This window comes from Triticum urartu, chromosome 7 (genome assembly GCF_003073215.2).
Source record: "Triticum urartu cultivar G1812 chromosome 7, Tu2.1, whole genome shotgun sequence".
NCBI classification, from domain to species: domain Eukaryota; kingdom Viridiplantae; phylum Streptophyta; class Magnoliopsida; order Poales; family Poaceae; genus Triticum; species Triticum urartu.
The window spans coordinates 77080047-77105403 of NC_053028.1; the positions used below are offsets into that span (position 1 = coordinate 77080047).

The window sequence follows — 25357 nt, forward strand, 5'->3', positions numbered from 1 at the left end:
TGACATAAGAAAATAAAAATATAGGTCATAAGACAAGAAAATTTGCAGTTTATGTGTATTTTAGACTATGTTTTTACGTTTGTAATTTTACATAATATAAAATATTTTTTACAGCGATTATATATTTTCTTACGGTCTCTTTTTGCGTCGAAAATAAGGCAAAACTTACGAAACGTAAAATTATAATGCATTAATGGTAAAATAGAGGGGAGTGAATAATAACTATTCCTCACCACGAATAGTTATTCTGATCCTAAGATCAAAATAGTGCTACTCGAGTAGTACTATTTTGATCCTAGGATCAGAATAACTATTCTGATCACGCCGCCCCCTATATAGGGCCCGATGGACGTTCCCGAACAGGCCCAATGAGGAGAAAAAAAGCCACGCCGCACCTTACCCCCAACGTCCCCGATCTGGCCGCCGGCCTGCCCTGCCCAGCACGCCACCCGCCTGCCTTCCCCGACGCGCCGCCGCCCGTGCACCTTCCCCAGCGCGCCGTCGGCCCACCTTCCCCAGCTCGCCGCCGCCCCCACCTCCCTCCGGCGGTAGAAGCGCTGCCGCCCCCATCTCCCTCCGCGGCAGATGCGCCATCGGGACTCCACCTCCTGGTTGGGCCGCCCCGTTAGCCTCCTCCCGCGGCCCCGCTCAATCCAGCCCCGCCGGCTTCCCCATGCGAGCCAACCAGGCTAGACGACCACCCCTCAAGCACCCGCCGTCGGTGTTTGCTTGGTGGAGACCAGGAGCAGCGACAGAGAGGCCGTCCCGAGGCGGAATCCCTGCCTCCGCTTGGTTCCGTCCACGGCAGGACACCACCTCTCCCCCGTCGTCCACCGGCCATGTACATGTCCACAGGTGACCTTCTCTGCTAACGCGTACTGACCTTCCTCCTCCTGTTGCTTCCAACTCCGCTCTTAGATGATTGAACTCTGTTGCATGGAGTAGTAGAACTGTCGGCGTGTCCTGCTCCCGTTCCATATTTGTGCGCCTTGGCTTCTAGCGGTGCCACAATGAGAAACCAACTCATCCAATTTTGCACGGTACTGGTGAAGTTCAGAATGAATGTGGATTAAGGTTCAGGATGTGCAGTATTTGTTTAGTACATTCAGAGTGTTTTTTCCATGTTTTTCATTTCTTAGCTACTTCATAGATTATTAGAAAATTTCCGTGACCAACATTCCATCATCTGACGCTTATACTCTCATGTGCGTACTAAAAAAACACATTCTGATCAGTATACTCTGCATCCGTGTGAAATTATATGAAAAGGGATGAATGGTTTGGATGTATTACCGGTTCAAGTTGATTTCTCCCTGCAGATACTTCAATTTGTTTTCCCAAGTATTCAGTTCTCTATATATTCTGTATGATGATGCATCTCCCTGAATCAGTGCCAGACTTTACAAACTCGGATACTTTGGAAAATAACAAATAGCATGTTTTGATACACCATGGTGTCAGTTTCTTAGACCGCCATCTCAATTTTTCTGGCAATACACCCCTCCCCTTGCACCTGCAGCCTCTGCTGCTACTTCTTTACCTTCGTTATAGCTAGCTTATGGTGCTTCGTTTCCTTCCCCCGCAGCTTCCATTTCAACCGTTGAAGCTACAGATGGAGTGCGACATGCAGCAGTGTCGCTCCAATAGGCATGCAACGCCGACGACGGCAGGGTGTGGCGTGCGTCTGTCCGGCATGATGGGTGTGGTGCCGAGGGGGCTGCACTTTGAATTGGCTGGGGGTTAAAGTTCAGATAATGCTATTGTCTGGTGGCAAAGGACCATGCAGGCTGTTTCATTACTGAAAAAACGCATGATGCAAGGAACAAGATTTTTTCAATGAACTCATACTCTTATTCTTTTCCCGTCCGGCTTTCTCTACCATGGATGTGTGCATGCGTGCTATGTGCGTGGGTGCACTACAGCAATTTGTGTAAAAGAAGCATTTTCAATTGGGCAAAATTAGTTGATGGTTGTCGAAGTTCAGACATTTGTATTGGTGACGTTCAGTAATTATAGAATGAGAAGTAGTGTGTGTCGTCTTGTGCCCACATGGTGTTTGTGTTTGTGTGCCACTGGCTGCTACACACCCTGTGTAATTAAAGAATTTGACATTGTCGATGTGAACAGATAAATTTGGTTTTAAGTCATCACAAAAATTTAGTTTTGCTGTCCAATGCGAGTCCAGGTTGAAGTTTGATGCATTGTACGTGATTGTTGTAAATTATATCCTATCTAAATGCATAACACTTCCTGTACAATTGTACGTAATTGTGCAGTCCAATGTGACTCTAGTTTGAAGATTGTAGTAATTAAAAAACAATGTATAGTCTGGGAGGTCGATTCCCTCACGAGCAACTGTCCACGGGAGTCGCTCTCAAATCCCTCCTCTTTCCTTTGTACTGACGACCAAATCATCTAATCCCTCCCCTAAAAACCCTCTATAGCATAGACCAAGTTAAGAAAAATTTGGTTTGTGGAGAAAAGTGTCATTGTTTATTTATATTTTGTATGTTTCATTTGGTAGAGGCTTCATATGTTTCATTTTGTATGTTGCCTCGATAGTTCAAGTGCAAACGAAAAAAAAGTTTATGTCTAGCTACAAGAGAAAAGGTTGATCTAAATAAAAAGAGAGTAAACTTAATAAAAAGGTGTTTTATAAAAAAAATGCACTCGAAGTTCAATTACAATGGAGAAAGTACTCGTTTCAAAGAGTAGACATCACGTTAAGAAGAAAAAGGGGGAAAGTTCATGGGCAGTGATAACATAGCAATTCATGAAAAAATGATTGCGCTCTTTTCGGTGTTTGCTCATATGACCAGTATAAATGCAAAAAACTTAGATATTTTTGGTTCAAACATACGGAAAATAATATTTACAATGAGAAAAATATAAATTTAAAAGTAATCCAATTTTTGGTTTATAAAATATAAAATTAATAATTTCAAATTTAAATAACACATTAGTGTAATGTTTATATAAAGAAATAGATTTTTCCTCTTCCTAAAAAATAAAACCAATCAGGTCAATTTAAAATAACAAAGCAGTTGGATGCTCAATAAAAATTTGGACTTTTCTCATTCATAAAAAAAAATAACCATTTTTTTAAAGTTAGATTTTCCTCGTTTCTAAAAAATAAGAGAGAAGGCCAACTCAAAATAACAGAGCAGTTCAACAAAAGTATGTAAAAATGGATTTATAAAAACTAGAAATTTTGAAATAACCGAGAGGGTCAAAAAAACATAGAAGTTCAAATTTGAAAACCCTAGAAGTTCAATTCAAAATAACCGAGAAGGTCAAAAACCTAGAAGTTCAAATTAAAAAACCTAGAAAATTGTTTGCTTATTTAAAACCATATTTTTCTAAAAAATTCAAAGTAAAAAAAGAGAGGCTCGAAGGTTAAAAAAACTTAGATGTTTTCTCATTACAAAATAATAAAATGAAGAAGTTAAAATTAAGAAATAAGGAAAAAAATAAAAAGACTTATTAGTTCAAAAATTTATTTAAAGAAAGCATTTTCCATTTTTCCAAAAGAAATTAGAGGTTCAAATTTCACAAACATAGTTCAATGTTTATTACAAAACCAAAGAAAGTCAAATTAAAAATACAAAGAAGTTCAACTTTTTAATAATAAAGGGGTTATATAAAAAACCTAGACGTTCAAATTTAGATAACCGAGAAGTTCAATTTTTAGTACAAAACCAAGATGATAAAGTTAAAAAAATAAAATCTAAAATAAGAAGTTCAAATTAAAAAGATGAAGAAGTTCAATGCTTGTTACAAACCCAAAGAAGGTGTTAAAATAAACCTAGAAGCTCAAATTTGAAAATGGAGCGGCTCGATGTCTATCAGAAAGTAGGATTTTTTTCGTTACTAAAAAAATTAATCAGGAAGTCCAAATTAAAAATATGGAGAAGTTCGATGATTATAGAAAACTCAGATTTCCTTGTTATTAAAGAATGGAAATAAGAAGTTCAAAAATAAAAAACAAGAAGTTCGACTTGTTTAAAAATATAACGCTTCAAAATTTCATAAAAAAGATTAAGAAATAAAACCAGGAAATCCATATTAAAAAGATGGAGAAGTTCGATGATTATAGAAAACTCAGATTTTCCTCGTTATTAAAGAATGGAAACAAGAAGTTCAAAAATAAAATAACAAGAAGTTCAACTATTAAAAATAGAGCATTTCAAAATTCATAAAAAAGGATTAAGAAAAATAAGATTAGAAATTCGTAAAAAACTCAAATATTTTCATGTAACCGAGAGAAGTTCAGGTTGATAACTGCTAGAAGATCATGTAATACATGGTGTGCATTTTGTATTAAAAAGGAATAAAAAAGGGAAGGCAAAAAGTTTTGTTGTTATAACTTCAAGTCCTTTGTTGGAGAAAGTTAAAAAAATTATTGTTAGAGAGATTTGTACAAAAGGTATAACATTTGTGTACACACTGACGAAATGGATGAGAAATTACAAACGAAAATACGTCACGGAAGTTCAACATGAAAACAACAGGAAGTTCGACTACTATAGTGAATGAATTTGAGATGAAAAACTTTTAAAATTGTCGTGAGTATGAAAAAATGATCAACACGGGAAAGTTATGTGCTTACAACAGCTTTCCACTGATATATCACTTGCTCAATTCCGGTGAATGGATGGAGAGTTACGAGCAGTGGATGGAGACCTACGAGCAAAAAAGTCACGTGAAAAACAGAGTGAAGTTCAGGTACACGCGCCGAGAAGTTCAGGTTCTTCACGCGGTGCATTTTCGAAGAATCTGTTTCGCAATAAAAGCAAAACGCATGATCTCGCCATTTTCGAAATTACTTGAAAACGACTAGGAATCAGAGAAAACCATCAACATGAAAAAGTTTCGCATTTTCCGTAGCTTTTCAGCGGTATATTATTTGCCCCATTCCGATAAAGTTTGTAGAAATTATGGAGAAAATACGTTTTTCGCCATTTTTGAAACTGACTTAAAACCGTAAAGAATTGGGAGAGAAATAATACATACCAAAAAGTTTCGCATTTGTTCAAGCTTTCCAATGCCGTATCATTTGCTTCATTCGGATACACGGTTAAAAAATTAGATCGAAAATACAAACTTGGTAGGACATGGACCATTTTCTAAATTACTCTTAAACCATTCAAAATTAGAAAAAAACTTTGAAGATGAAAAAGTAGCGCATTTTCATAAGCTTTCCAACGCCGTATCATATGCCTCCATTGGATTAGCCGTTTAGAAATGACATCGAAAATACGAACTCAGCTGTTCGGTTTACGAAATTTTACGTTTTTTCAAATTACTCTTTAACTATAGGGAATTAGAGAAAACTTTCAACATGTGGAAGGAGCAGTTTTGCAGCAGCTTTCCAACGCCGTATCATATGCCTCCATTGGATTAGTCGTTTAGAAATGACATCGAAAATACGAACTCAGCTGTTCGGTTTACGAAATTTTACGTTTTTTCAAATTACTCTTTAACCATATGGAATTAGAGAAAATTTTCAATATGTGGAAGGAGCAGTTTTGCAGCAACTTTCCAACGCTATATTATATGCCTCATTCCGATAAACGGTTTAGAAATGCGATCGAAAATACGACTCACGTTTTTTGTGCGAAGAAAAAACGGTTTTCAAAACTGCTCTTAAACTGCTTATATTTTGCCAAAAATTTAAGTTGGGTCATGATATTGGTGTCCATAGCTTTCCAACGGTATATCGCAAGCCCCATTTGGGCAATGTTGGCGGAAGTTCAACTTAGTTCACAGGGAAGTTCAACGTACTACTAGCGGGGCAGGTCAGGTTGTGATCAGAATATTATTCTGATTCCGTGATCAGAATAGTGTTTATGTATATATATTGCAAGCCCCACAAAAATATTATGAATGACGAATCTACTAACAATATTTTCGATGAGCCATTTTAAATAGTATTGCCAGATAGAAAATGTAACTTACAGTAGAGAATGTAATTTACAAACACTTTAATGATATGCAGGTTATTAGAAGCAATAGAAAATGACAAAACTTCAAATTAAACTAGGTGCATACATTTCAAGGACAAGCATGAGAGATTTTGTTTTTTAAGAGATGCTATTGTAAGTAAAAGCTATTATGCCTTTTTGGAACTTTTACCATGTCTCAAATCATGTACTTATATTTAGTTTGTTAGATTTGTATTTTTTTCAAAAACAATATATAAAAGAAGAAGACTTAAGAACGCCATTTTCTCACTTCCACTACCCTTTTACTGTAATGTTGGTGTTTTTATTATTTGTATGTGACCAAGGTAAGTTATGAAGTATTGGTTGGTCATATCATAGAGCTGTATGATTGTTGTAGATGAATACTACAAACAGAAGCCTCTCAGTTATGCATATCATAATTTTGAATTAGTTTTACAGATGAATATTATCGTGTTCTTCTATTACTATGATTTAACCCTGCAGGTCCGGGACATGTGTGACGCTAACCACTACTTTGAATATGTATTTGGCAGTGCTGCTAACATATCATTTTTTTTTGAAGAACAATAGTTGTAAAAAAACCGAGTAATATCCTACGACGTAAATAACGATGTGTCTTAGCATTTGGACATATTCTGCAATGCAATAAAGGGTGTTCTGATCCCAAAATTTATGGAAGCCAAAACACAGAAGGCTCATGAAATGAACAACAACCCCTGACCTGCAAATAGAGCAGCAAAGAATCGACTCGTAAATTGACAATCAAACAGAAAAATGGTAGAAAAGTAGAATGAAGCAGCAAGGCGCGCATATGCTTCTAGTTTTGATTCATTCATACATCTCTCTATATATACAAACATACAGATGCTTGACGTGTAGAAATGATATATTCCTACGTACATCTCGTGGTGTCGGAGGATAAAAGAGCTTTCTGTTTCACATGTCATAGCACGTGAAGATGCTGTTTGTACACATGTCATATCTGCCGGGAGTGTGTGCAACTGGATCACTCGGAAGAAACAAAAGACTGCAAATGGACAAACTCAATTCATGGCACCCGTATCACACGTTTATCCATACTTTGTCATTATCGCCAACTCTCATGAGTCCCCGGCATGCACATTCACCTGACCAATTACTTCGCTAGTTTTTTTTTAGGCGTGTAACCTCGCTAGCTTATGCGAGACTTGTGGTATTTCCCACTCAACACTCAGTGTGGCAGATTGCTGACCGTGTGAGCTGGGCCGGGCCATTTGCACCGGTTTTTTTTTGTAATTTCCGATTTTTTTTTCAATTTGTGTTCATTCTTCGGTTTTCTTTTCCCCTTTTCTTTGATTTATTTTCTCGTTTATAAAGATAAGTTTGAAATATTTGTAAAATGCACCATGAACCTTTTTTTAAAACATGCCAAACATTTTTCAACACATGATGTACATTTTGAAGTACATGGTGAACTTTTCTCAAAATTTGCCGGTGCAAAATTTGAAGACAATCACGCATTCTCAGACAATGCTTGTGCAATTTTAAAAATATTAACAAATATTAATAAATTTTGCATGAAAATTTAGAAGAATGCAACACCTTTTTTTAAAGATTGTTCATATAATTATAAAATAATCACATTTTTTAAGAAAATGCTTGTTTCATGTAAAAACACAAGAGCAAACCGGAGAAATTGCTAAAACATGTAGGAGGGGTGCTCTATAACAAACAAAACGCAACGGCCGAACTTGGCCGTCCCACGATGCACGCGACTATGCGTTTGGGCAACTATTCGTCGACGTAGTGAGCGCCAAATTAGATGTCTCTAGACTTATTCAAGTTATGTGCCATGGACAAAGCTTGCATTGTGTCAGAGCCAAAATCCAATACACACAGGCCCATCTACTAGGAAACTTTGAAATCATCAGTTAAGGTGTACCCCTTGCAACGGTCGCTCGGACATGCTTTATTTTCTCACACATAGGGATGGGTGGGTTTATTTCTGCTTTTTGTAGATTTGTATTTTCAAAATGATTTATCTCTTGAACCGTGCGTCCAAATTAGGAAATGTTTCACCATTGCACTCCTCACGTCGACATCTCAAAAATTTACTATGTTGATAGATCTTGACAAACTTTTTAAGTGTAAATATGTGCTCCAAAACTGTAATAACCCGTGCTTCAATACGAGACTACTTGTGCTTCAGTTATGGGGAAATACAGCTCTGCTTTCACGTGAGAAGCACAACTATGCTTCACTTGGGGAAGCATAAAGGTCACTCAGGCCTTCTGTGGTGATGAAAAGTGGTGCATAGGATATGTGCCAGTTGTTGCAATTAAGGAGTTTCTGTGGGATTTTTTCCCACTCATAGGGAGAGATAGGTGGGCTTATTTGTGCTTTTCGTAGATTGTTTTACAAAACTATTTATCTCATTAATCGTGTGTCCAAATTACAAACCATTTTCACCTCTTCACTCCTCGCACCGAGTTCTCAAAAATATCCCATGTTGATAGGTTTTGACAAAAAAATTATGGGTGAAGTATGTGCTCCAAAACTTTACGAACCCTTGCTTCAATACAACACTAACTGTGCTTCAGTTTTAGGGAAGCATAGTTGTACTTTTATGCGAGAAGCACTAGTGTTCTTCGCTTTTGGGGGAAGCATGTGGAAGTACAACTGTTGCTTCATGCGAGCGTATTTGTGCTTCACTTTTTGCAGAAGCACAGTGTGCTTTCATGCAGAAAGCATAACTATACTTCATGCCGAAGCACACGCTCCTGTTAGATGTGAAAAAAAACTGATGAGAAAAAACCAAAAATGAAATAACAAACAAATTACAAAAACCAAAAGAAAGACAAAAAATCGTCCTGATGAAAACACCCACTATGCAACACATGGAGATGCTGGAGCATGCCACATGGCACACCGGGGGCGCTCCCGTGCTCGTACGCCTCGCTCACTAATAGGATGCCGAGTCTCCGTTGCGAGCACTTTGCAAGGGGTAGCTCTCAAATAGTAGCTTCCGCTAAGCTGCTATTCTTCGCTCGTAGCAAAGAATACACGCTATAATGAATGGAACAATGATATATGGGTTGACCCAGGTAGTAGTTTATTTATTACGGATGTTTCTTATTTTTTTGTTGATTTTTTCTGTTTTTGTTTCCTTTTCCTAAGGTTTGAAGTGTTGTTCTTTTGTTCATTTTAATGTTCCTTTTATGTCCATTTCAGTTTCTCTGTTTGTTTATCATTATTTTTCCTTTTTTTTAAAACATGAACTATTTTAATTTATGAAAATTCATATAAAAATTCCAATAAATTAAGAAATTTTTAGACACATGCATTTTTTGGCATATGAAGCCTTTTTTAAATACATAAGGAATAAGTACTTTTAAAAATGTCACATATTTCCATAGCATATTCAGAAATATATTTGAAATTAAAATGTTTGAATATAAAAAATAATTTCACCAAAATAAAAAAGGAGGACGAAAACTGACAAGACATTTGTACCAACACAGCAAACAAATCAGTCAGAAAACGTTCCTGTGGCTCCAAAACTGGCAGGCCATTCCCGTGGGGTGCATTTTTGGGGGTTATTCCGCACTATGGAGCTCCTCGCAAAATCATAGTTCCCGCCCTATGCGGGGAGTACTTCACGTTTCGTAGGAAACACACACTTTCCTCTAGCTAAGAGGCCATACCACACCACAAAGTGATTGGTTTTGGTGCAAAAATTCTGAAAAAGTTTTTTCCCCTAGGACGACCTAGGGTTCCCTAGTTCCTCTCGCGGCGGCGCGAGAGTATACCCAGATTTAGCCAAACCTGCGGCAAATCCTTACGTAAAAGCTCCAAGCGGTGGTCATCTGGCGACTGCAGGAGGTGACACCATGGCGGAAAGCATGAAAGAAACCCTGGCGGGTGGCGTCGGTGGCGGCGACGCATCTGGTAACGGCGGCGGCGGGGATGCGGTCCTCCCGTTTGAGTCCAATCTTGAAAGCAAGTTCGAGGGGCTGAATCTCTGCGGAGAGGAGGAGGAAGAGCTGGATCTGTCAGGTGAAGTTGAGGGATTGCTGGACGAGACGAGATGGTTAGGAGTTTTTAGGGTTCACACCCTAAGACCGTTCTCTCACGTAGCTCTATTCAAAGACATGTGTAATGCATGGGCGTCAGCACAGGATGTGATCTACAAAGCAAAGGGAGATAATCGGTTCATTGTTCAGTTCATGTGCCTTGGAGATTGGAATAGGGTTATGAACGGAGGACCGTGGCTGTTTAGGCGGGAGGCTGTGGTGATCGAAGAATACGATGGATTAACTGACGTCTATGAGTACAAGCTTGATCGCATACCAGTATGTGCAAGGATTAAAGGAATTCCCGATGTAATCATGCAAAAGTCTGCGCTATCAGAGAAAGTAGCAAACAAGGTTGGTGTTCGTCCGATCAAAGTCTTTGTGACTGCAGGGCGCATAAACACGGCGCAGTACCTGAGAGCTCGGGTCTTTGTGAAGCTCGATACTCCCTTGGTCCGGTTTGTACCACTGACCCTGAAAGAGATGAAAAGGTATCCGGTCGAATATGAAAAACTCCCAAAATTCTGCAACTTTTGTGGGTTAATTGGACATGAGGTAACAGAGTGTGGCGATGGAATCCATACCCCTGAGTCTTGTGACTGGGGAGAATGGTTGCTCGTGCAGTTTGATAATGGTGGTGGAAGGGGGAATAATAATATCCCCAGAGGTGGAGGAAACATGGGAAGAGGAGGGGGCCGAGGTGGAGGAAGAGGAAACCCGGGCGATCCAAATGAGCAGGAAGCCGCTGACATGGACCTGGGTGACACCATCATCCCTACGGCGCGAAAGAGGCTCATTGGTCAGGATGGAACTCCGGTCAGTACATCTAGCACGGGACATGTTACTGAGAAAGTACTGCTGATTGAGAACAACAGTAAAGGAGTTGTTGATAAAAGCCAGCTTATCACGCCGCAGAAAACACATGACAATAAGAGGCTTAAGGCAGGGACAGAGATGGAGAATCAACATGGGAGCAGTTCATCGGTGACCTCCTTCGAGGAGGATCGCCGGAACCAATGAGAATCATAAGCTGGAACTGTCGGGGTCTCCTCGGTGCCCCGACAGTTCGTTCGCTCCTGGATATCCAGAGGCGACATAAACCGGATGCGTTTTTTCTGTCTAAAACACACTTGGACGAGGATAAGGCAGAAAGGTTGATGAGAAAGTTGGGCATGGACGAGAGAATTGTGGCACCTTGCTTGGATGGTAGAATGGGCGGTTTGCTAATGGTCTGGAAGAAGGAGGTGAGGATCTACTCCCAGACCACCGCACGAGGAGGGATTGACGTTCATGTGCATGAGACAAATGGAGATATTTGGCGAATGACTGGTATATACGGAGAACCTATCTGGGAACACAAGGATCGTACATATCAATATATACGAGACTTGCACGACCAGTCCAGATTACCTTGGGTCATTATTGGTGACTTTAATGAGATCTTACTGTTATCAGAAAAAGAGGGAGGGGCGCTAAGGCAGCAAGCCCGCTTGCAAGCTTTCCAAGACGCATTATCAGATTGTGATCTCGAAGACCTGGGATACGTGGGGGATAAATTCACGTGGTTCGGGGGTGGTCTGAAAGAGCGACTCGATCGAGCTGTGACGAACGGCGGGTGGATAAGTATGCACCCATATGCAGGCCTGTGTAATTTGGATATGGGCAAATCAGATCATAGGCCCATAATGCTGGATATAGAGTACCTTGCAGGTGTGGCAGAACCAAAGCCACAATATAAAAGGCGTTTTGAAGCAAGATGGCTAGAGGAAGAAACGGTTGAAGAGATCATTAAAACAGCATGGCAAAAGGCACATCATCAAGGCCTTTATACCAATGTACATGAGAGAGTGGATGCTGTCCACCAGGATCTGCATGAATGGGATAGAAAGGTCCTCAAGGGACCTCGGAATCGCTTGAATGAAGTGCAAAAGGAGCTAGAAAAACTGATGCAAGTTCCCTTCACAAATGAGGTTCGCTCGAGGCAAAAAGAATTATCAGTTTTGATAGAAAATTTGCTAGATCAAGAGGAAATCTTCTGGGCTCAGAGAGGCAACGTTAGATGGCTTCGTAGAGGGGATCGCAATAGTCAATATTTTCATAATTTTGCCTCTGCTAGGAAGAGGAGGAATATGATTAAGAAACTGAAGGATAATAATAATGGGTGGGTAGAGGGAAATGATAACCTCAACCCACTTATTTCAAATTATTTTTCTGGCCTCTTTTCCTTTGATGTTACAGATTATGATCAAGGCTTGCTGAATACGGTGAAACCAAAAGTCACTACACAAATGAACACAACATTGATGGAGCCGCACACACGGGAGGAGGTACGGAAAGCCTTGTTTCAGATTGGGGATATGAAGGAACCCGGGCCTGATGGACTGCATGCAATTTTCTTTAAACGCTTCTGGCACATCCTAGGCGATGAACTTACGGATGAGGTGCTAAAGGCAGTCCACAACAGGAAGATACCGACCGGTTGGAATCAAACTAATATTGTGTTAATTCCTAAGGTTGACAGCCCGGAGCTAATCACTCAATATCGACCTATTAGTTTGTGCAATGTTGTCTATAAAATCATATCAAAAATTATTGCAAACAGACTCAAGAAGATACTTCCAGAGGTAATTTCTCCAACACAGAGTGCTTTCGTACCTGGAAGACTAATTACTGACAATTTGTTAGTAGCTTATGAATGCTTTCACGCAATAAAGAAGAAGACCCATGGATCAAATGGAATTTGTGCAGTAAAATTGGACATGATGAAGGGATATGATAGAGTAGAATGGGGATTTCTAGAACAAATGATGCTAAAATTGGGGTTTCACCCAGCCTGGGTGGAAATGATAATGCAATGTGTCTCCTCAGTGACTTATAAAATATGGTTCAACGGAGTGGAAACCGAAGAGATTATACCGTCGAGAGGTTTACGGCAGGGAGATCCTCTATCTCCTTACTTGTTCTTGATTTGTTCAGAAGGGCTTTCTAGTCTATTAGACCATGAAGAAGAAGTGGGTGGTATTGAAGGGATACGCGTTTGTAGAGATGCACCATCTATTTCCCACTTGCTTTTTGCTGATGATTCGCTGATTCTTATGAAAGCAAATGTTCAGAATGCAAGCACACTGAAAAGAATTCTAGAAGTTTACTGTGGGAGTAGTGGTTAGTGTGTAAGTACTCCTAAATCGAGTATTTTCTTCAGTCCGAATACAAGTGTGCTGGTTAGGGAAGAGGTATGTGTAAATCTGAATATTCTAACTGAAGCATTAACAGATAAATACCTGGGTCTCCCCACTATTGTGGGAGTTGATAGAAGTGACTGTTTTCAACACCTTATAGACAGAATTTGTCAGAGAATTAAGGGTTGGAAGGAGAAGATGCTCTCAATGAAGGGGAAAGAGATTTTGTTGAAGGCAGTGGCCCAGGCAATCCCCTCCTATGCTATGTCCATTTTTAAACTCCCCAAAAACATTTGCAAGGCAATTACAGATGAGATTGCAGGTTTTTGGTGGGGGGATAGTGAGGAAAAGAAGAAGATGCATTTGTTTGCATGGTGGAAGTTATGCATCCTGAAGAGTAAGGGTGTTTGGGGTTTAGGGACCTGCACAGTTTTAATCTTGCTTTTCTAGCAAAACAGTGTTGGCGCTTACTCCAGAATCCCGAATCTTTGTGTGCACGAGTTCTAGGTGCAAAGTACTACCCTGATGGAAATATTCTCATGGCGGGACCAAAAAACGGCTCTTCTTTTACTTGGCAAAGTATTGTATCGGGTATACAAACTTTTAAGAGAGGGTGCATTTGGCGGGTGGGTACGGGCTCACAGATTAATATCTGGAATGATCCTTGGATCCCAACTAGTGAAACAAGGAAAATCATAACTCCAAGGGGAGCTACTATGTTGAGCAAGGTTGAGGAGTTAATTGATCCCTATACTGGGCAGTGGGATGAGATATTGATACAAGATGTTTTTTGGCAAGTTGATGCACATAGAATCTTGCAAATACCTCTCAGAGTGCAGGTGATGGAAGACTTTGTATCATGGCACTATAACAGATCGGGCGTCTTCAATGTGCGATCAGCCTATCATGTGCAATTTCAACACCAATTTGGAGGCAGGGAGAACCTAAGTGTAGCACAAGGTAGCAGTCCAAATCATATCTGGAAACATGTGTGGGGACTGAGAATTCCTGGCAAAGTTAAACACTTCATGTGGAAGGTGATTAGGGGAGTTTTACCATGCTATGGTACCCTTGTAAACCGCCATATTCCAGTGACGGGACAATGCCCAATATGCAAGATAGGATATGAGGATTCGCAACACTGTTTATTCACATGTAAGAGGGCAAAGGATATATGGAAGGAGCTGGGACTCGAGTCTGAAGTTCTGCAAGCTGTGACGGAGGACCGGTCAGGCGCATCCACTCTGGCTACTCTCTTAGATCGTCAAGCTTCAAAAAATGACCTATCCGTGGCCGAATTAGCTGCAGTGGCAAGCTGGTATATTTGGTGGCAACGACGACAAATTGTTAAGGGCGAGATAGTCCGACATCCGCACCAAACCTCCATTGCAATATGAGTTCTAGCAAAAAACTTTATTCGCTCTTTCACACCGAACCAGCCAATGATTAAACGTGATCATATGTGGCACAAGCCAATGAGAGGAGTGGTCAAAATCAATGTTGATGCATCTTTCAGTGTCGAAAACTTGGCTGCCGGTACAGGAGCAGTGGCACGAGATGAGCATGGTGACTTTATAGCGGCTGCTTCTTGGTTCATACCTCATGTGGTGTCAGTGGATACGGCAGAGATGATTGCTATCCGGAATGGTTTCTATTTGGCTGGCAAGATTGGTTGTAACATAGTACACATTGAATCGGATAGTTCAAATGCAGCGAGTGCTCTCAATTCTGAAACTGTCCTGGGACAAGAAGCGGCTATCCTACTAGAGAGCAAAGAGATGGGCCTGGATTATGCAAAATATGAAGTAAGTTACTGCCCTCGGGAAGCAAACTGCGTTGCTGATTGCATAGCTAAGTCATCTCTAGCTAATAGATCTTCAGAGTTTTGGGAAGGTACTATCCCAGATTTTATTTCTCATCATGTTGTAAACGATCTTGCCATTATATGAGAAATAAAGTTTTACCTCTTCAAAAAAAGTGATTGGTTTTGGTCTTTTGAAATATTGTAGAAGGTGCTGGCCCGTTTCTTTTTTCTTTTTTATCTTCCGGTTATATTGGGTTTTCATTTATTTTTTATTTTTTGTTTCTTTTGTTTCTTGTTATTTTTCTTTCCTTTTTGTTTTATTTGATATTCCATTGTGTTTTTTCTGTTAGGTTCCTATTTCCTTTTCCTTCACTTTGTTTTCCTTATCCCCTTTTCTTCGTACAAATTCAGGTCTTAAAATTTATACATTTAGAATTCAAAATTTCGAAAAATTCCTGAGCACTTTTTATAATACATAAACATGTTGTAAAATATGTATCATTTATTTATTTTACAATTTTAGTTAAAAAATTAAGAATTTTTTAAATTTATGATTTTTTTCAAAATCGTTAAAAAATTATTAATAACTTTCTATTTCTATGATTATTCTTAAAAATTCTAAATAATTTATAACATGTTCTTGAAAATTCACATAATTTTAATTCTACATAATTTTTGTTTCTTTGTATTTTCCTATACATTTTCAAGACTATGATTATTATTGAAAATTATACATAATTTTAAAAAAATCATAAGTTTTTTTAAATAAACTCTTTTTAAGAATTGTGAACATTTTTAGTTTAAAAGGGCTGAAATATAAGTATCATTCAATTCATAATAGTACTAAATAAGAAAATGGATGGAAACCACCCAAGCTGAAAAACCAGGCAAAAAATTGGCCAAATAGATACAAAAAATCATCCTTGTGCGGTAGGACATAAAGTGCACGAACGAGGTCAGCCCACCCTAGCGGGGTGTGATGAAGCTATGTACCTAGGGTAGGGTCATAGGCCTGACCTAGACACCCTCCCCTAGGACATCACCCTAAAGTCAGAAGCATTCAAGGGATATCATCATCCGCGCTCGACAGAAGCATTCCACTCAGTAGACTCAATGTGACTCGACCATAGCAATAATCACTCGACAGACAGAAGATCGAAAGCCATTTGGAACTGCAACGGTCGGACGTTTACTCTATTGACTTAATGATCATTTATGTAACTTTATAGGTAGCGTTACCAGAAACGCCCCTTCTTTATGTACCTTAAAACCCTGTGTAACTGAGGGCGGGAGGGGCCTGGTGAACTCTATATAAGCCACCCCCTCCTCAGGGACAGTGGTTCGCACCCCCTGTAACACCACACACATATAATCCAGTCGACCGCCTCCGGGCACCGAGACGTAGGGCAATTACTTCCACCGTGAAGGGCCTGAACTCGTAAATCTTGTGTGTACAACTTCACCATAGCTGGGATCTTGCCTCCTCATACCTACCCCCATTCTACTGTCAGTCTTAGAACCACGACAGTTGGCGCCCACCTTGGGGCAGGTGTCTTAGCGACTTTTTGGTGAAGTTGTGATTTTTTCCGATTCCCATCATCATGGTTTCCGGCGGTGGATTGGCTGAGGGTCGCGAGATCCATCTCGGCGCGCTCGTCTTCGTTGCCGACGACTCTGCCTGGCTTCAGGAAGCTCCCCTCGACGTCGAGGCGCTCCCTGTCCGTGGGGCGACACACTTTCGCGCATGCGCTCGCGGCGTCCTTCTCCAGCAGCCGCCGACCCAATATCGATCGGCTCCCATGGTGTCCTCGCTCCCCGCTGTTCACCGACGCAAGCGATCTGGTCGGTCGCCCCTTCAGCGGTGGGTGAAACACGCGGTGGCTCGTCAGTCGGCCACCCCATAAGTCGCGGCAATCGAGCCCGACGAAACTCTCGATGGCCTGTTTGACCTGTCGACTGGCTCCGTCGAGACCGCATCCGAATGCGATAGCAGCGATCCTGCGGCTGAAGTCTTGATGGTCGATGGAACACGTAGTCCTCCTAGCTTCCGCCGTGACGACGGCGGCAATGGTGGCGGCGATCCATCACTCATTCACGAGGAGTACCGCCCCGAACCCCTTTCTTCGCAGCAGAGGGAAGAGCTTCGCCGCCGCAACATGGACGCGCTCCATGATGTCTACTACACAACCTTCTTCTTGTAGACATTGTTGGGCCTCCAAGTGCAGAGGTTTGTAGGACAGTAGCAAATTTCCCTCAAGTGGATGACCTAAGGTTTATCAATCCGTGGGAGGCGTAGGATGAAGATGGTCTCTCTCAAGCAACCCTGCAACCAAATAACAAAGAGTCTCTTGTGTCCCCAACACACCCAATACAATGGTAAATTGTATACGTGCACTAGTTCGGCGAAGAGATGGTTATACAAGTGCAATATGGATGGTAGATATAGGTTTTTGTAATCTGAAAATATAAAAATAGCAAGGTAACTAATGATAAAAGTGAGCACAAACGGTATTGCAATGCGTTGAAACAAGGCCTAGGGTTCATACTTTCACTACTGCATGTTCTCTCAACAATAATAACATAATTGGATCATATAACTATCCCTCAACATGCAACAAAGAGTCACTCCAAAGTCACTAATAGCAGAGAACAAACGAAGAGATTATGGTAGGGTACGAAACCACCTCAAAGTTATCCTTTCTGATCGATCTATTCAAGAGTCTGTAGTAAAATAACATGAAGCTATTCTTTCCGTTCAATCTATCCTAGAGTTTGTACTAGAATAAAACCTTAAGACATAAATCAACCAAAACCCTAATGTCACCTAGATACTCCAATGTCACCTCATCCATGGGTATGATTATACGATATGCATCACACAATCTCAGATTCATCTATTCAACCAACACAAAGAACTTCAAAGAGTGCCCCAAAGTTCCTACCGGAGAGTCAAGACGAAAACGTGTGCATAGGTTCATGGGCGGAACCCACAAGTTGATCACCAAAACATACATCAAGTGGATCAATAGAATACCCCATTGTCACCACGGGTATCCCACGCAAGACATACATCAAGTGTTCTCAAATCCTTAAAGACTCAATCCGATAAGATAACTTCAAAGGGAAAACTCAATCCATTACAAGAGAGTAGAGGGGCAGAAACATCATAAGATCCAACTATAATAGCAAAGCTCGCCATACATCAAGATCGTATCACCTCAAGAACACAAGAGAGAGAGATCAAACACATAACTACTGGTACATACCCTCAGCCCCGAGGGAGAACTACTCCCTCCGCGTCATGGAGAGCATCGGGATGATGAAGATGGCCACCGGAGAGGGATTCCCCCTCCGGCAGGGTGCCAGAACGGGTCTAGATTGGTTTTCGGTGGCTACGGAGGCTTCTGACGGCAGAACTCCCGATCTATAGTGCTCCTAGATGTTTTTAGGGTATATGGGTATATATGGGAGGAAGAAGTACATCGGTGGATCTTTGGGCTGTCCACGAGGCAGGGGCGCGCCCAGGGGGGTGGACGCGCCCCCACCTTCGTGGGCAGCCCGGGACTCTCCTGGTCCATCTCCAATACTCCGTGGGCTTCTTCTGGTCCAAAAATAAGTTCCGTGAAGTTTCAGGTCAATTGGACTCTGTTTGATTTTCCTTTTCTGCGATACTCTAAAACAAGGAAAAAACAGAAACTGGCACTGGGCTATGGGTTAATAGGTTAGTCCCTGATACGTCCATTTTGCATCATGCTTTTATATTGATATTTATTGCATTATGGGCTGTTATTACATATTATGTCACAATACTTATGCCTATTCTCTCTTATTTTACAAGGTTTACATAAAGAGGGAGAATGCTGGCAGCTGGGATTCTGGGCTGGAAAAGGAGCAAATATTAGAGACCTATTCTGCACAGCTCAAAAAGTCCTGAAACTTCACGGAAGTCTTTTTCAGAATATATAATAAATACTGAGCGCAAGAAGTTCACCAGGGGGGCCACACCCTGCCCACGAGGGTGGGGGGCGCGCCCTACCCCCCTTGGGCGCGCCCCCTACCTCGTGGGTCCCCTGGTGGCCCTTCGATGGCCATCTTCTGCTATATGGAGTCTTTCAATGAGGAAAAAATCATAAGCCATCTTCCCGGACGAGACTCCGCCGCCACGAGGCGGAACCTTGGCGGAACCAATCTAGGGCTCTGGCGGAGCTGTTCTGCCGGGGAAACTTCCCTCTGGGAGGGGGAAATCATCGCCATCGTCATCACCAACGCTCCTCTATCGGGAGAGGGCAATCTCCATCAACATCTTCACCCGCACCATCTCATCTCAAAACCATAGTTCATCTCTTGTATCCAATTCTTGTCTCCAAGTCCGGGATTGGTACCTGTGGGTTGCTAGTAGTGTTAATTACTCCTTGTAGCTGATGCTAGTTGGTTTATTTGGTGGAAGATCATATGTTCAAATCCTATATGCATATTAATACCCCTCTGATTATGAACATGAATATGCTTTATGAGTAGTTACGTTTGTTCCCGAGGACATGGGAGAAGTCTTGCTATTAATAGTCTTGTGAATTTGGTATTCGTTCGATATTTTGATGAGATGTATGTTGTCTCTCCTCTGGTGGTGTTATGTGAACGTCGACTACATAACACTTCACCATTATTTGGGCCTAGAGGAAGGCATTGGCAAGTAATAAGTAGATGATGGGTTGCTAGAGTGACAGAAGCTTAAACCCTAGTTTATGCGTTGCTTCGTAAGGGGCTGATTTGGATCCATATGTTTCATGCTATGGTTAGGTTTACATTAATACTTTTGTTGTAGTTGCGGATGCTTGCAATAGAGGTTAATCATAAGTGGGATGCTTGTCCAAGTAAGGGCATTACCCAAGCACCGGTCCACCCACATACCAAATTATCAAAGTACCGAACGTGAATCATATAAACGTGATGAAAACTAGCTTGACGATATTCCCATGTGTCCTCAGGAGCGCTTTACATCATATAAGAGTTTGTCCAGGCTTGTCCTTTGCTACAAAAAGGATTGGGCCATCTTGCTGCACCTTATTTACTTTTATTACTTGCTACTCGTTACAAATTATCCTATCACAAAACTATCTGTTACCTATTATTTCAGTGCTTGCAGAGAATACCTTGCTGAAAACCGCTTATCATTTCCTTCTGCTCCTCGTTGGGTTCGACACTCTTACCTATCGAAAGGACTATGATAGATCCCCTATACTTGTGGGTCATCAAGACTCTTTTCTGGCGCCGTTGCCGGGGAGTGAAGCGCCTTTGGTAGGTGGAATTTGGTAAGGAAAAATTTATATAGTGTGCTGAAATTTACTGTCACTTGTTACTATGGAAAGTAATCCTCTGAGGGGCTTGTTCGGGGTATCTTCACCCGACCAGTAGAGCAAAGAGTTGCTCCTCAACCTACTGAACCTACTGAAAATGAAAATGTCTTCTTTGAAATTCCTTCAAGTATGATAGAAAAACTGCTAGCTAATCCTTTTGCAGGAGACGGAACAACGCATCCTGATGAGCACCTAATATATGTGGATGAAGTTTGTGGATTATTTAAGCTTGCAGGTGTACCCGGATATGTTATTAAGAAGAATGTCTTCCCTTTATCTTTGAAGGAAGATGCATTGACATGGTATAGGCTATGTGATGATACGGGGTCATGGAACTACAAACGATTGAAATTGGAATTTCACCAGAAGTTTTATCCTATGCATCTTGTTCATCGCGATCGCAATTATATATATAATTTTTGGCCTCACGAAGGAGAAAGCATCGCTCAAGCTTGGGGGGGGGGGGCTTAAATCAATGTTATATTCATGCTCCAATCATGAGCTCTCAAGAGAAATGATTATTCAAAATTTATATGCTCGGCTTTCTGATAACAATCGCACCATGCTCGATACTTCTTGTGATGGCTCTTTATGACGAAGACTATTGAATTCAAATGGGATTTATTGGAAAGAATTAAACGCAACTCTGAAGATTGGGACCTCGACGCAGGTAAGGAGTCAGGTATGACACCTAAGTTTGATTGTGTTAAATATTTTATGGATACCGATGTTTTCCGTAAATTTAGCACTAAATATGGACTTGACTCTGAGATAGTAGCTTCTTTCTGTGAATCTTTTGCTACTCATGTTGATCTCCCTAGGGAGAAGTGGTTTAAATATCATCCTCCCATAGAAGTAAAAGTAGTTGCACCTATTAAAGTTGAAGAAAAGACTATCACTTATAATGATCCTATTGTTCCTACTTCTTATGTTGAGAAACCACCTTTCCCTGTTAGGATAAAGGATCATGCTAAAGCTTCAACTGTGGTTCGTAAAAGCAATATTAGAACTTATACACCTCCTGAGAAAATTAAAGTTGAACATAATATTGCTATTGTTAAAGATCTCTTGTCTGATAATATTGATGGGAATGCTATTCATTTCCGTGATGAGACTGCTAGAATTGCTAAACCTTGTGCTAAAGATAAACCTAGATCTTTGGTAGGCATGCATGTTATTTCTGTTAAAATAGGAGATCATTGTTATCATGGCTTATGTGATATGGGTGCCAGTGCTAGTGCTATACCTCATGACTTATACAAAGAAATTATGCATGATATTGCACCTGCTGAGATAGAAGATATTGATGTCACAATTAAACTTGCCAATAGAGATACTATTTCACCAATTGGAATTGTTAGAGATGTTGAAGTCTTGTGTGGGAAAACTAAATATCCTGCTGATTTTCTTGTTCTTGGTTCCCCACAAGATAGCTTTTGTCCCATTATATTTGCTAGACCCTTCTTGAACACTGTTAATGCTAAGATAGATTGCAAAAAGGATGTTGTTACTATTGGTTTAGGTGATATGTCCCATGAGTTCAACTTTTCTAAATTTCGTAGACAACACCGTGAAGAGGAATTTCCTAGTAAAGATGAAATTATTGGTCTTGCTTCTGTTGCCGTACCTCCTAGTGATCCTTTAGAACAATATTTGCTAGACCATGAAAATGACATGTTTATGAATGAAAGAAGGGAATAGATGAAGTATTCTTTAAACAGGAACCCATCCTGAAACACAATTTACCTGTTGAAATCCTAGGGGATCCTCCTCCACCCAAGGGTGATCCAGTGTTTAAGCTCAAACCGTTACCTGATACTCTTTAATATTCTTATCTTGATGAGAAAAAGATATATCCTGTTATTATTAGTGCTAACCTTTCAGAGCATGAAGAAGAGATATTATTGAAAACTCTGCAGAAGCACCGTGCTGCTATTGGATATACTCTCGATGATCTTAAGGGAATTAGTCCCACACTATGTCAACACAAAATAAAGTTGGAGGAAGATGCCAAACCAGTTCGTGATCATCAACGACGGCTGAATCCTAAGATGAAGGAAGTGGTAAGAAAGGAAATACTAAAGCTTCTTGAGGCAGGTATAATTTATCCCGTTGCTGATAGTCAGTGGGTAAGTCATATCCATTGTGTCCCTAAGAAGGGAGGTATTACTGTCGTTCCTAATGATAAAGATGAGTTGATCCCGTAAAGAATTATTACAGGTTATAGGATGGTAATTGATTTCCACAAATTAAATAAATCTACTAAAAAGGATCATTACCCCTTACCTTTTATCGATCAAATGCTAGAAAGATTATCCAAACATACTCATTTTTGCTTTCTAGATGGTTATTCTGGTTTCTCTCAAATACCTGTGTCAGCCAATGATCAATCAAAGACTACTTTTACTTGCCCTTTTAGTACTTTTGCTTATAGACGTATGCCTTTTGGTTTATGTAATGCACCTGCTACCTTTGAAAGATGTATGATGTCTATATTCTCTGACTTCTATGAAAAGATTTGTGAGGTTTTCATGGACGATTTTTCCATCTGTGGATCCTATTTTCATGATTGCTTAAGAAACCTTGACCGAGTTTTGCAGAGATATGAAGAAACTAATATTGTCTTGAATTGGGAAAAGTGCCACTTTATGGTTAATGAAGGTATTGTCTTGGGGCATAAAGTTTCTAAAAGAGGTATTGAAGTTGATAAAGCTAAAGTTGATGCTATTGAAAAGATGCCATGTCCCAAGGACATCAAAGGTATAAGAAGTTTCCTTGGTCATGTCGGTTTTTATAGGAGGTTCATTAAGGACTTCTCAAAAATTTCTCGACCTCTGACTAATTTATTACAAAAGGATATACCATTTGTTTTTGATGAAGATTGTGTAGAAGCATTTGAAATACTTAATAAAGCATTGATCTCTGCACCTATTGTTCAGCCACCTGATTGGAATTTACCTTTTGAAATTATGTGTGATGCTAGTGATTATGCTGTAGGTGCTATTCTAGGACAAAGAGTTGATAAGAAATTAAATGTTATTCAATATGCTAGTAAAACTCTAGACAATGCTCAGAGAAATTATGCTACTAATGAAAAAGAATTCTTAGCAGTTGTATTTGCTTGATAAGTTTAGACCATATATTGTTGATTCTAAAGTAACTATTCACACGGATCATGCTGCTATTAAGTACCTTATGGAAAAGAAAGATGCTAAACCTAGACTTATTAGATGGGTTCTCTTGCTACAATAATTTAATTTGCATATTATTGATATAAAGGGAGCTGAGAACCCCATTGCAGACAACTTGTCTAGGCTAGAGAATGTTCTTGATGACCCACTGATAACCCACAAGTATAGGGGACCGTAATAGTTTTCGATAAGTAAGAGTGTCGAACCCAACGAGGAGCTAAAGGTAGAACAAATATTCCCTCAAGTTCTATCGACCACCAATACAACTCTACGCACGCTTGACGTTTGCTTTACCTAGAACAAGTATGAAACTAGAAGTACTTTGTAGGTGTTGTTGGATAGGTTTGCAAGATAATAAAGAGTACGTAAATAAAAAGTTGGGGCTGTTTAGATAAAAAACAATAAAGTAAATATAGCGAGTGTGGAAAAGTGGTGGTAGGAGTTGCGAAATTGCCCCTAAACAATTGACTACTTTACTAGACCAATAGCAAGTATTATGTGGGAGAGGCCACTGCTAGCATGTCATCCCTGACTTGGAATTCTATGCACTTATTATTGGAACTATTAGCAAGCATCAGCAACTACTAACGTTCATGAAGGTAAAACCCAACCATAACATTAAGATATATTGGTCCCCCTTCAATCCCGTATGCATCAATTTCTATGCTAGGTTGAAGCTTCTGTCACTCTTGCCCTCCAATACATAGCCCTCCAATACATAGTCCTATCAACATCAACATACAACATGATGGGCACCAAAGGACAGAAACATAACCACAAGCAAATTAAATCAATCATAGCAATTCATCAACCACCAATAGGACAACGAAAATGTACTCAGACATCGTAGGATGGCAACATATGATTGGATAATAATATGAAGCATAAAGCACCATGTTCAAGTAGAGGGTACAGCGGGTTGTGGGAGAGTGGACCGTTGTAGATAGAGGAGGGAAGGTGATGGAGATGTTGGTGAAGATGGCGGAGGTGTTGGTGTAGATCGCGGTGATGATGATGGCCCCCGGCGGCGTTCCGGCGCCATCAGAAGCGAGGGGGAGAGAGCCCCCCTCCTTCTTCTTCTTCCTTGACCTTCTCCCTAGATGGGAGAAGGGTTTCCCCTCTGGTCCATGGTCTACATGGCGTGGGAGGGGCGAGAGCCCCTCCGAGATTGGATCTGTCTCTCTGTCTCTCTCTGTCTCTGCGTTCTCAGATTCTTCCCTTTCACCGTTTCTTATATTCCCGGAGATCCGTAACTCCGATTGGGCTGAAATTTTGACACGATCTCTATCCAGAAAGTAGCTTTCTTGCGGCGAAAGAAGGGCATCAACCGCCTTACGGGGTGGCCATGAGGGTCAGGGGTGCGCCCCCCTACCTCGTGGGCCCCTCGAGCATCGTCTCGCGTGGATTTTTCTTCCCAAAAATCATATATATTCCAAAAAAATCTCCGTCAGTTTCTATTCCGTTTGGACTCCATTTGATATGGATATTCTGCGAAACAAAAAACATGCAACAAATAGGAACTGGCACTGGGCACTGGATCAATATGTTAGTCCTAAAAATAGTATAAAAAGTTGCCAAAAGTATATGAAAGTTGTAGAATATTGGCATGGAACAATAAAAAATTATAGATACGACGGAGACGTATCAGCATCCCCAAGCTTAATTCCTGCTCGTCCTTGAGTAGGTAAATGATAAAAAAGATAATTTTTGATGTGGAATGCTACCTAGCATAATCTTGATCATATGTCTAATCATGGCATGAATATTAAGACACGAGTGATTCAAAGCAATAGTCTATCATTTGACATAAA

General features: G+C 40.5%; 1 long non-coding RNA gene across 1 annotated transcript; it reads left to right on the forward strand.

Moving 5' to 3' along the window:
• The first annotated feature begins 383 nt into the window (after positions 1-383).
• Positions 384-2082, forward strand: LOC125523043. Its single transcript, XR_007290088.1, has 2 exons — positions 384-855; positions 1586-2082. It is a non-coding gene; the product is annotated as an uncharacterized LOC125523043 (long non-coding RNA).
• Positions 2083-25357: the final 23275 nt, after the last annotated feature.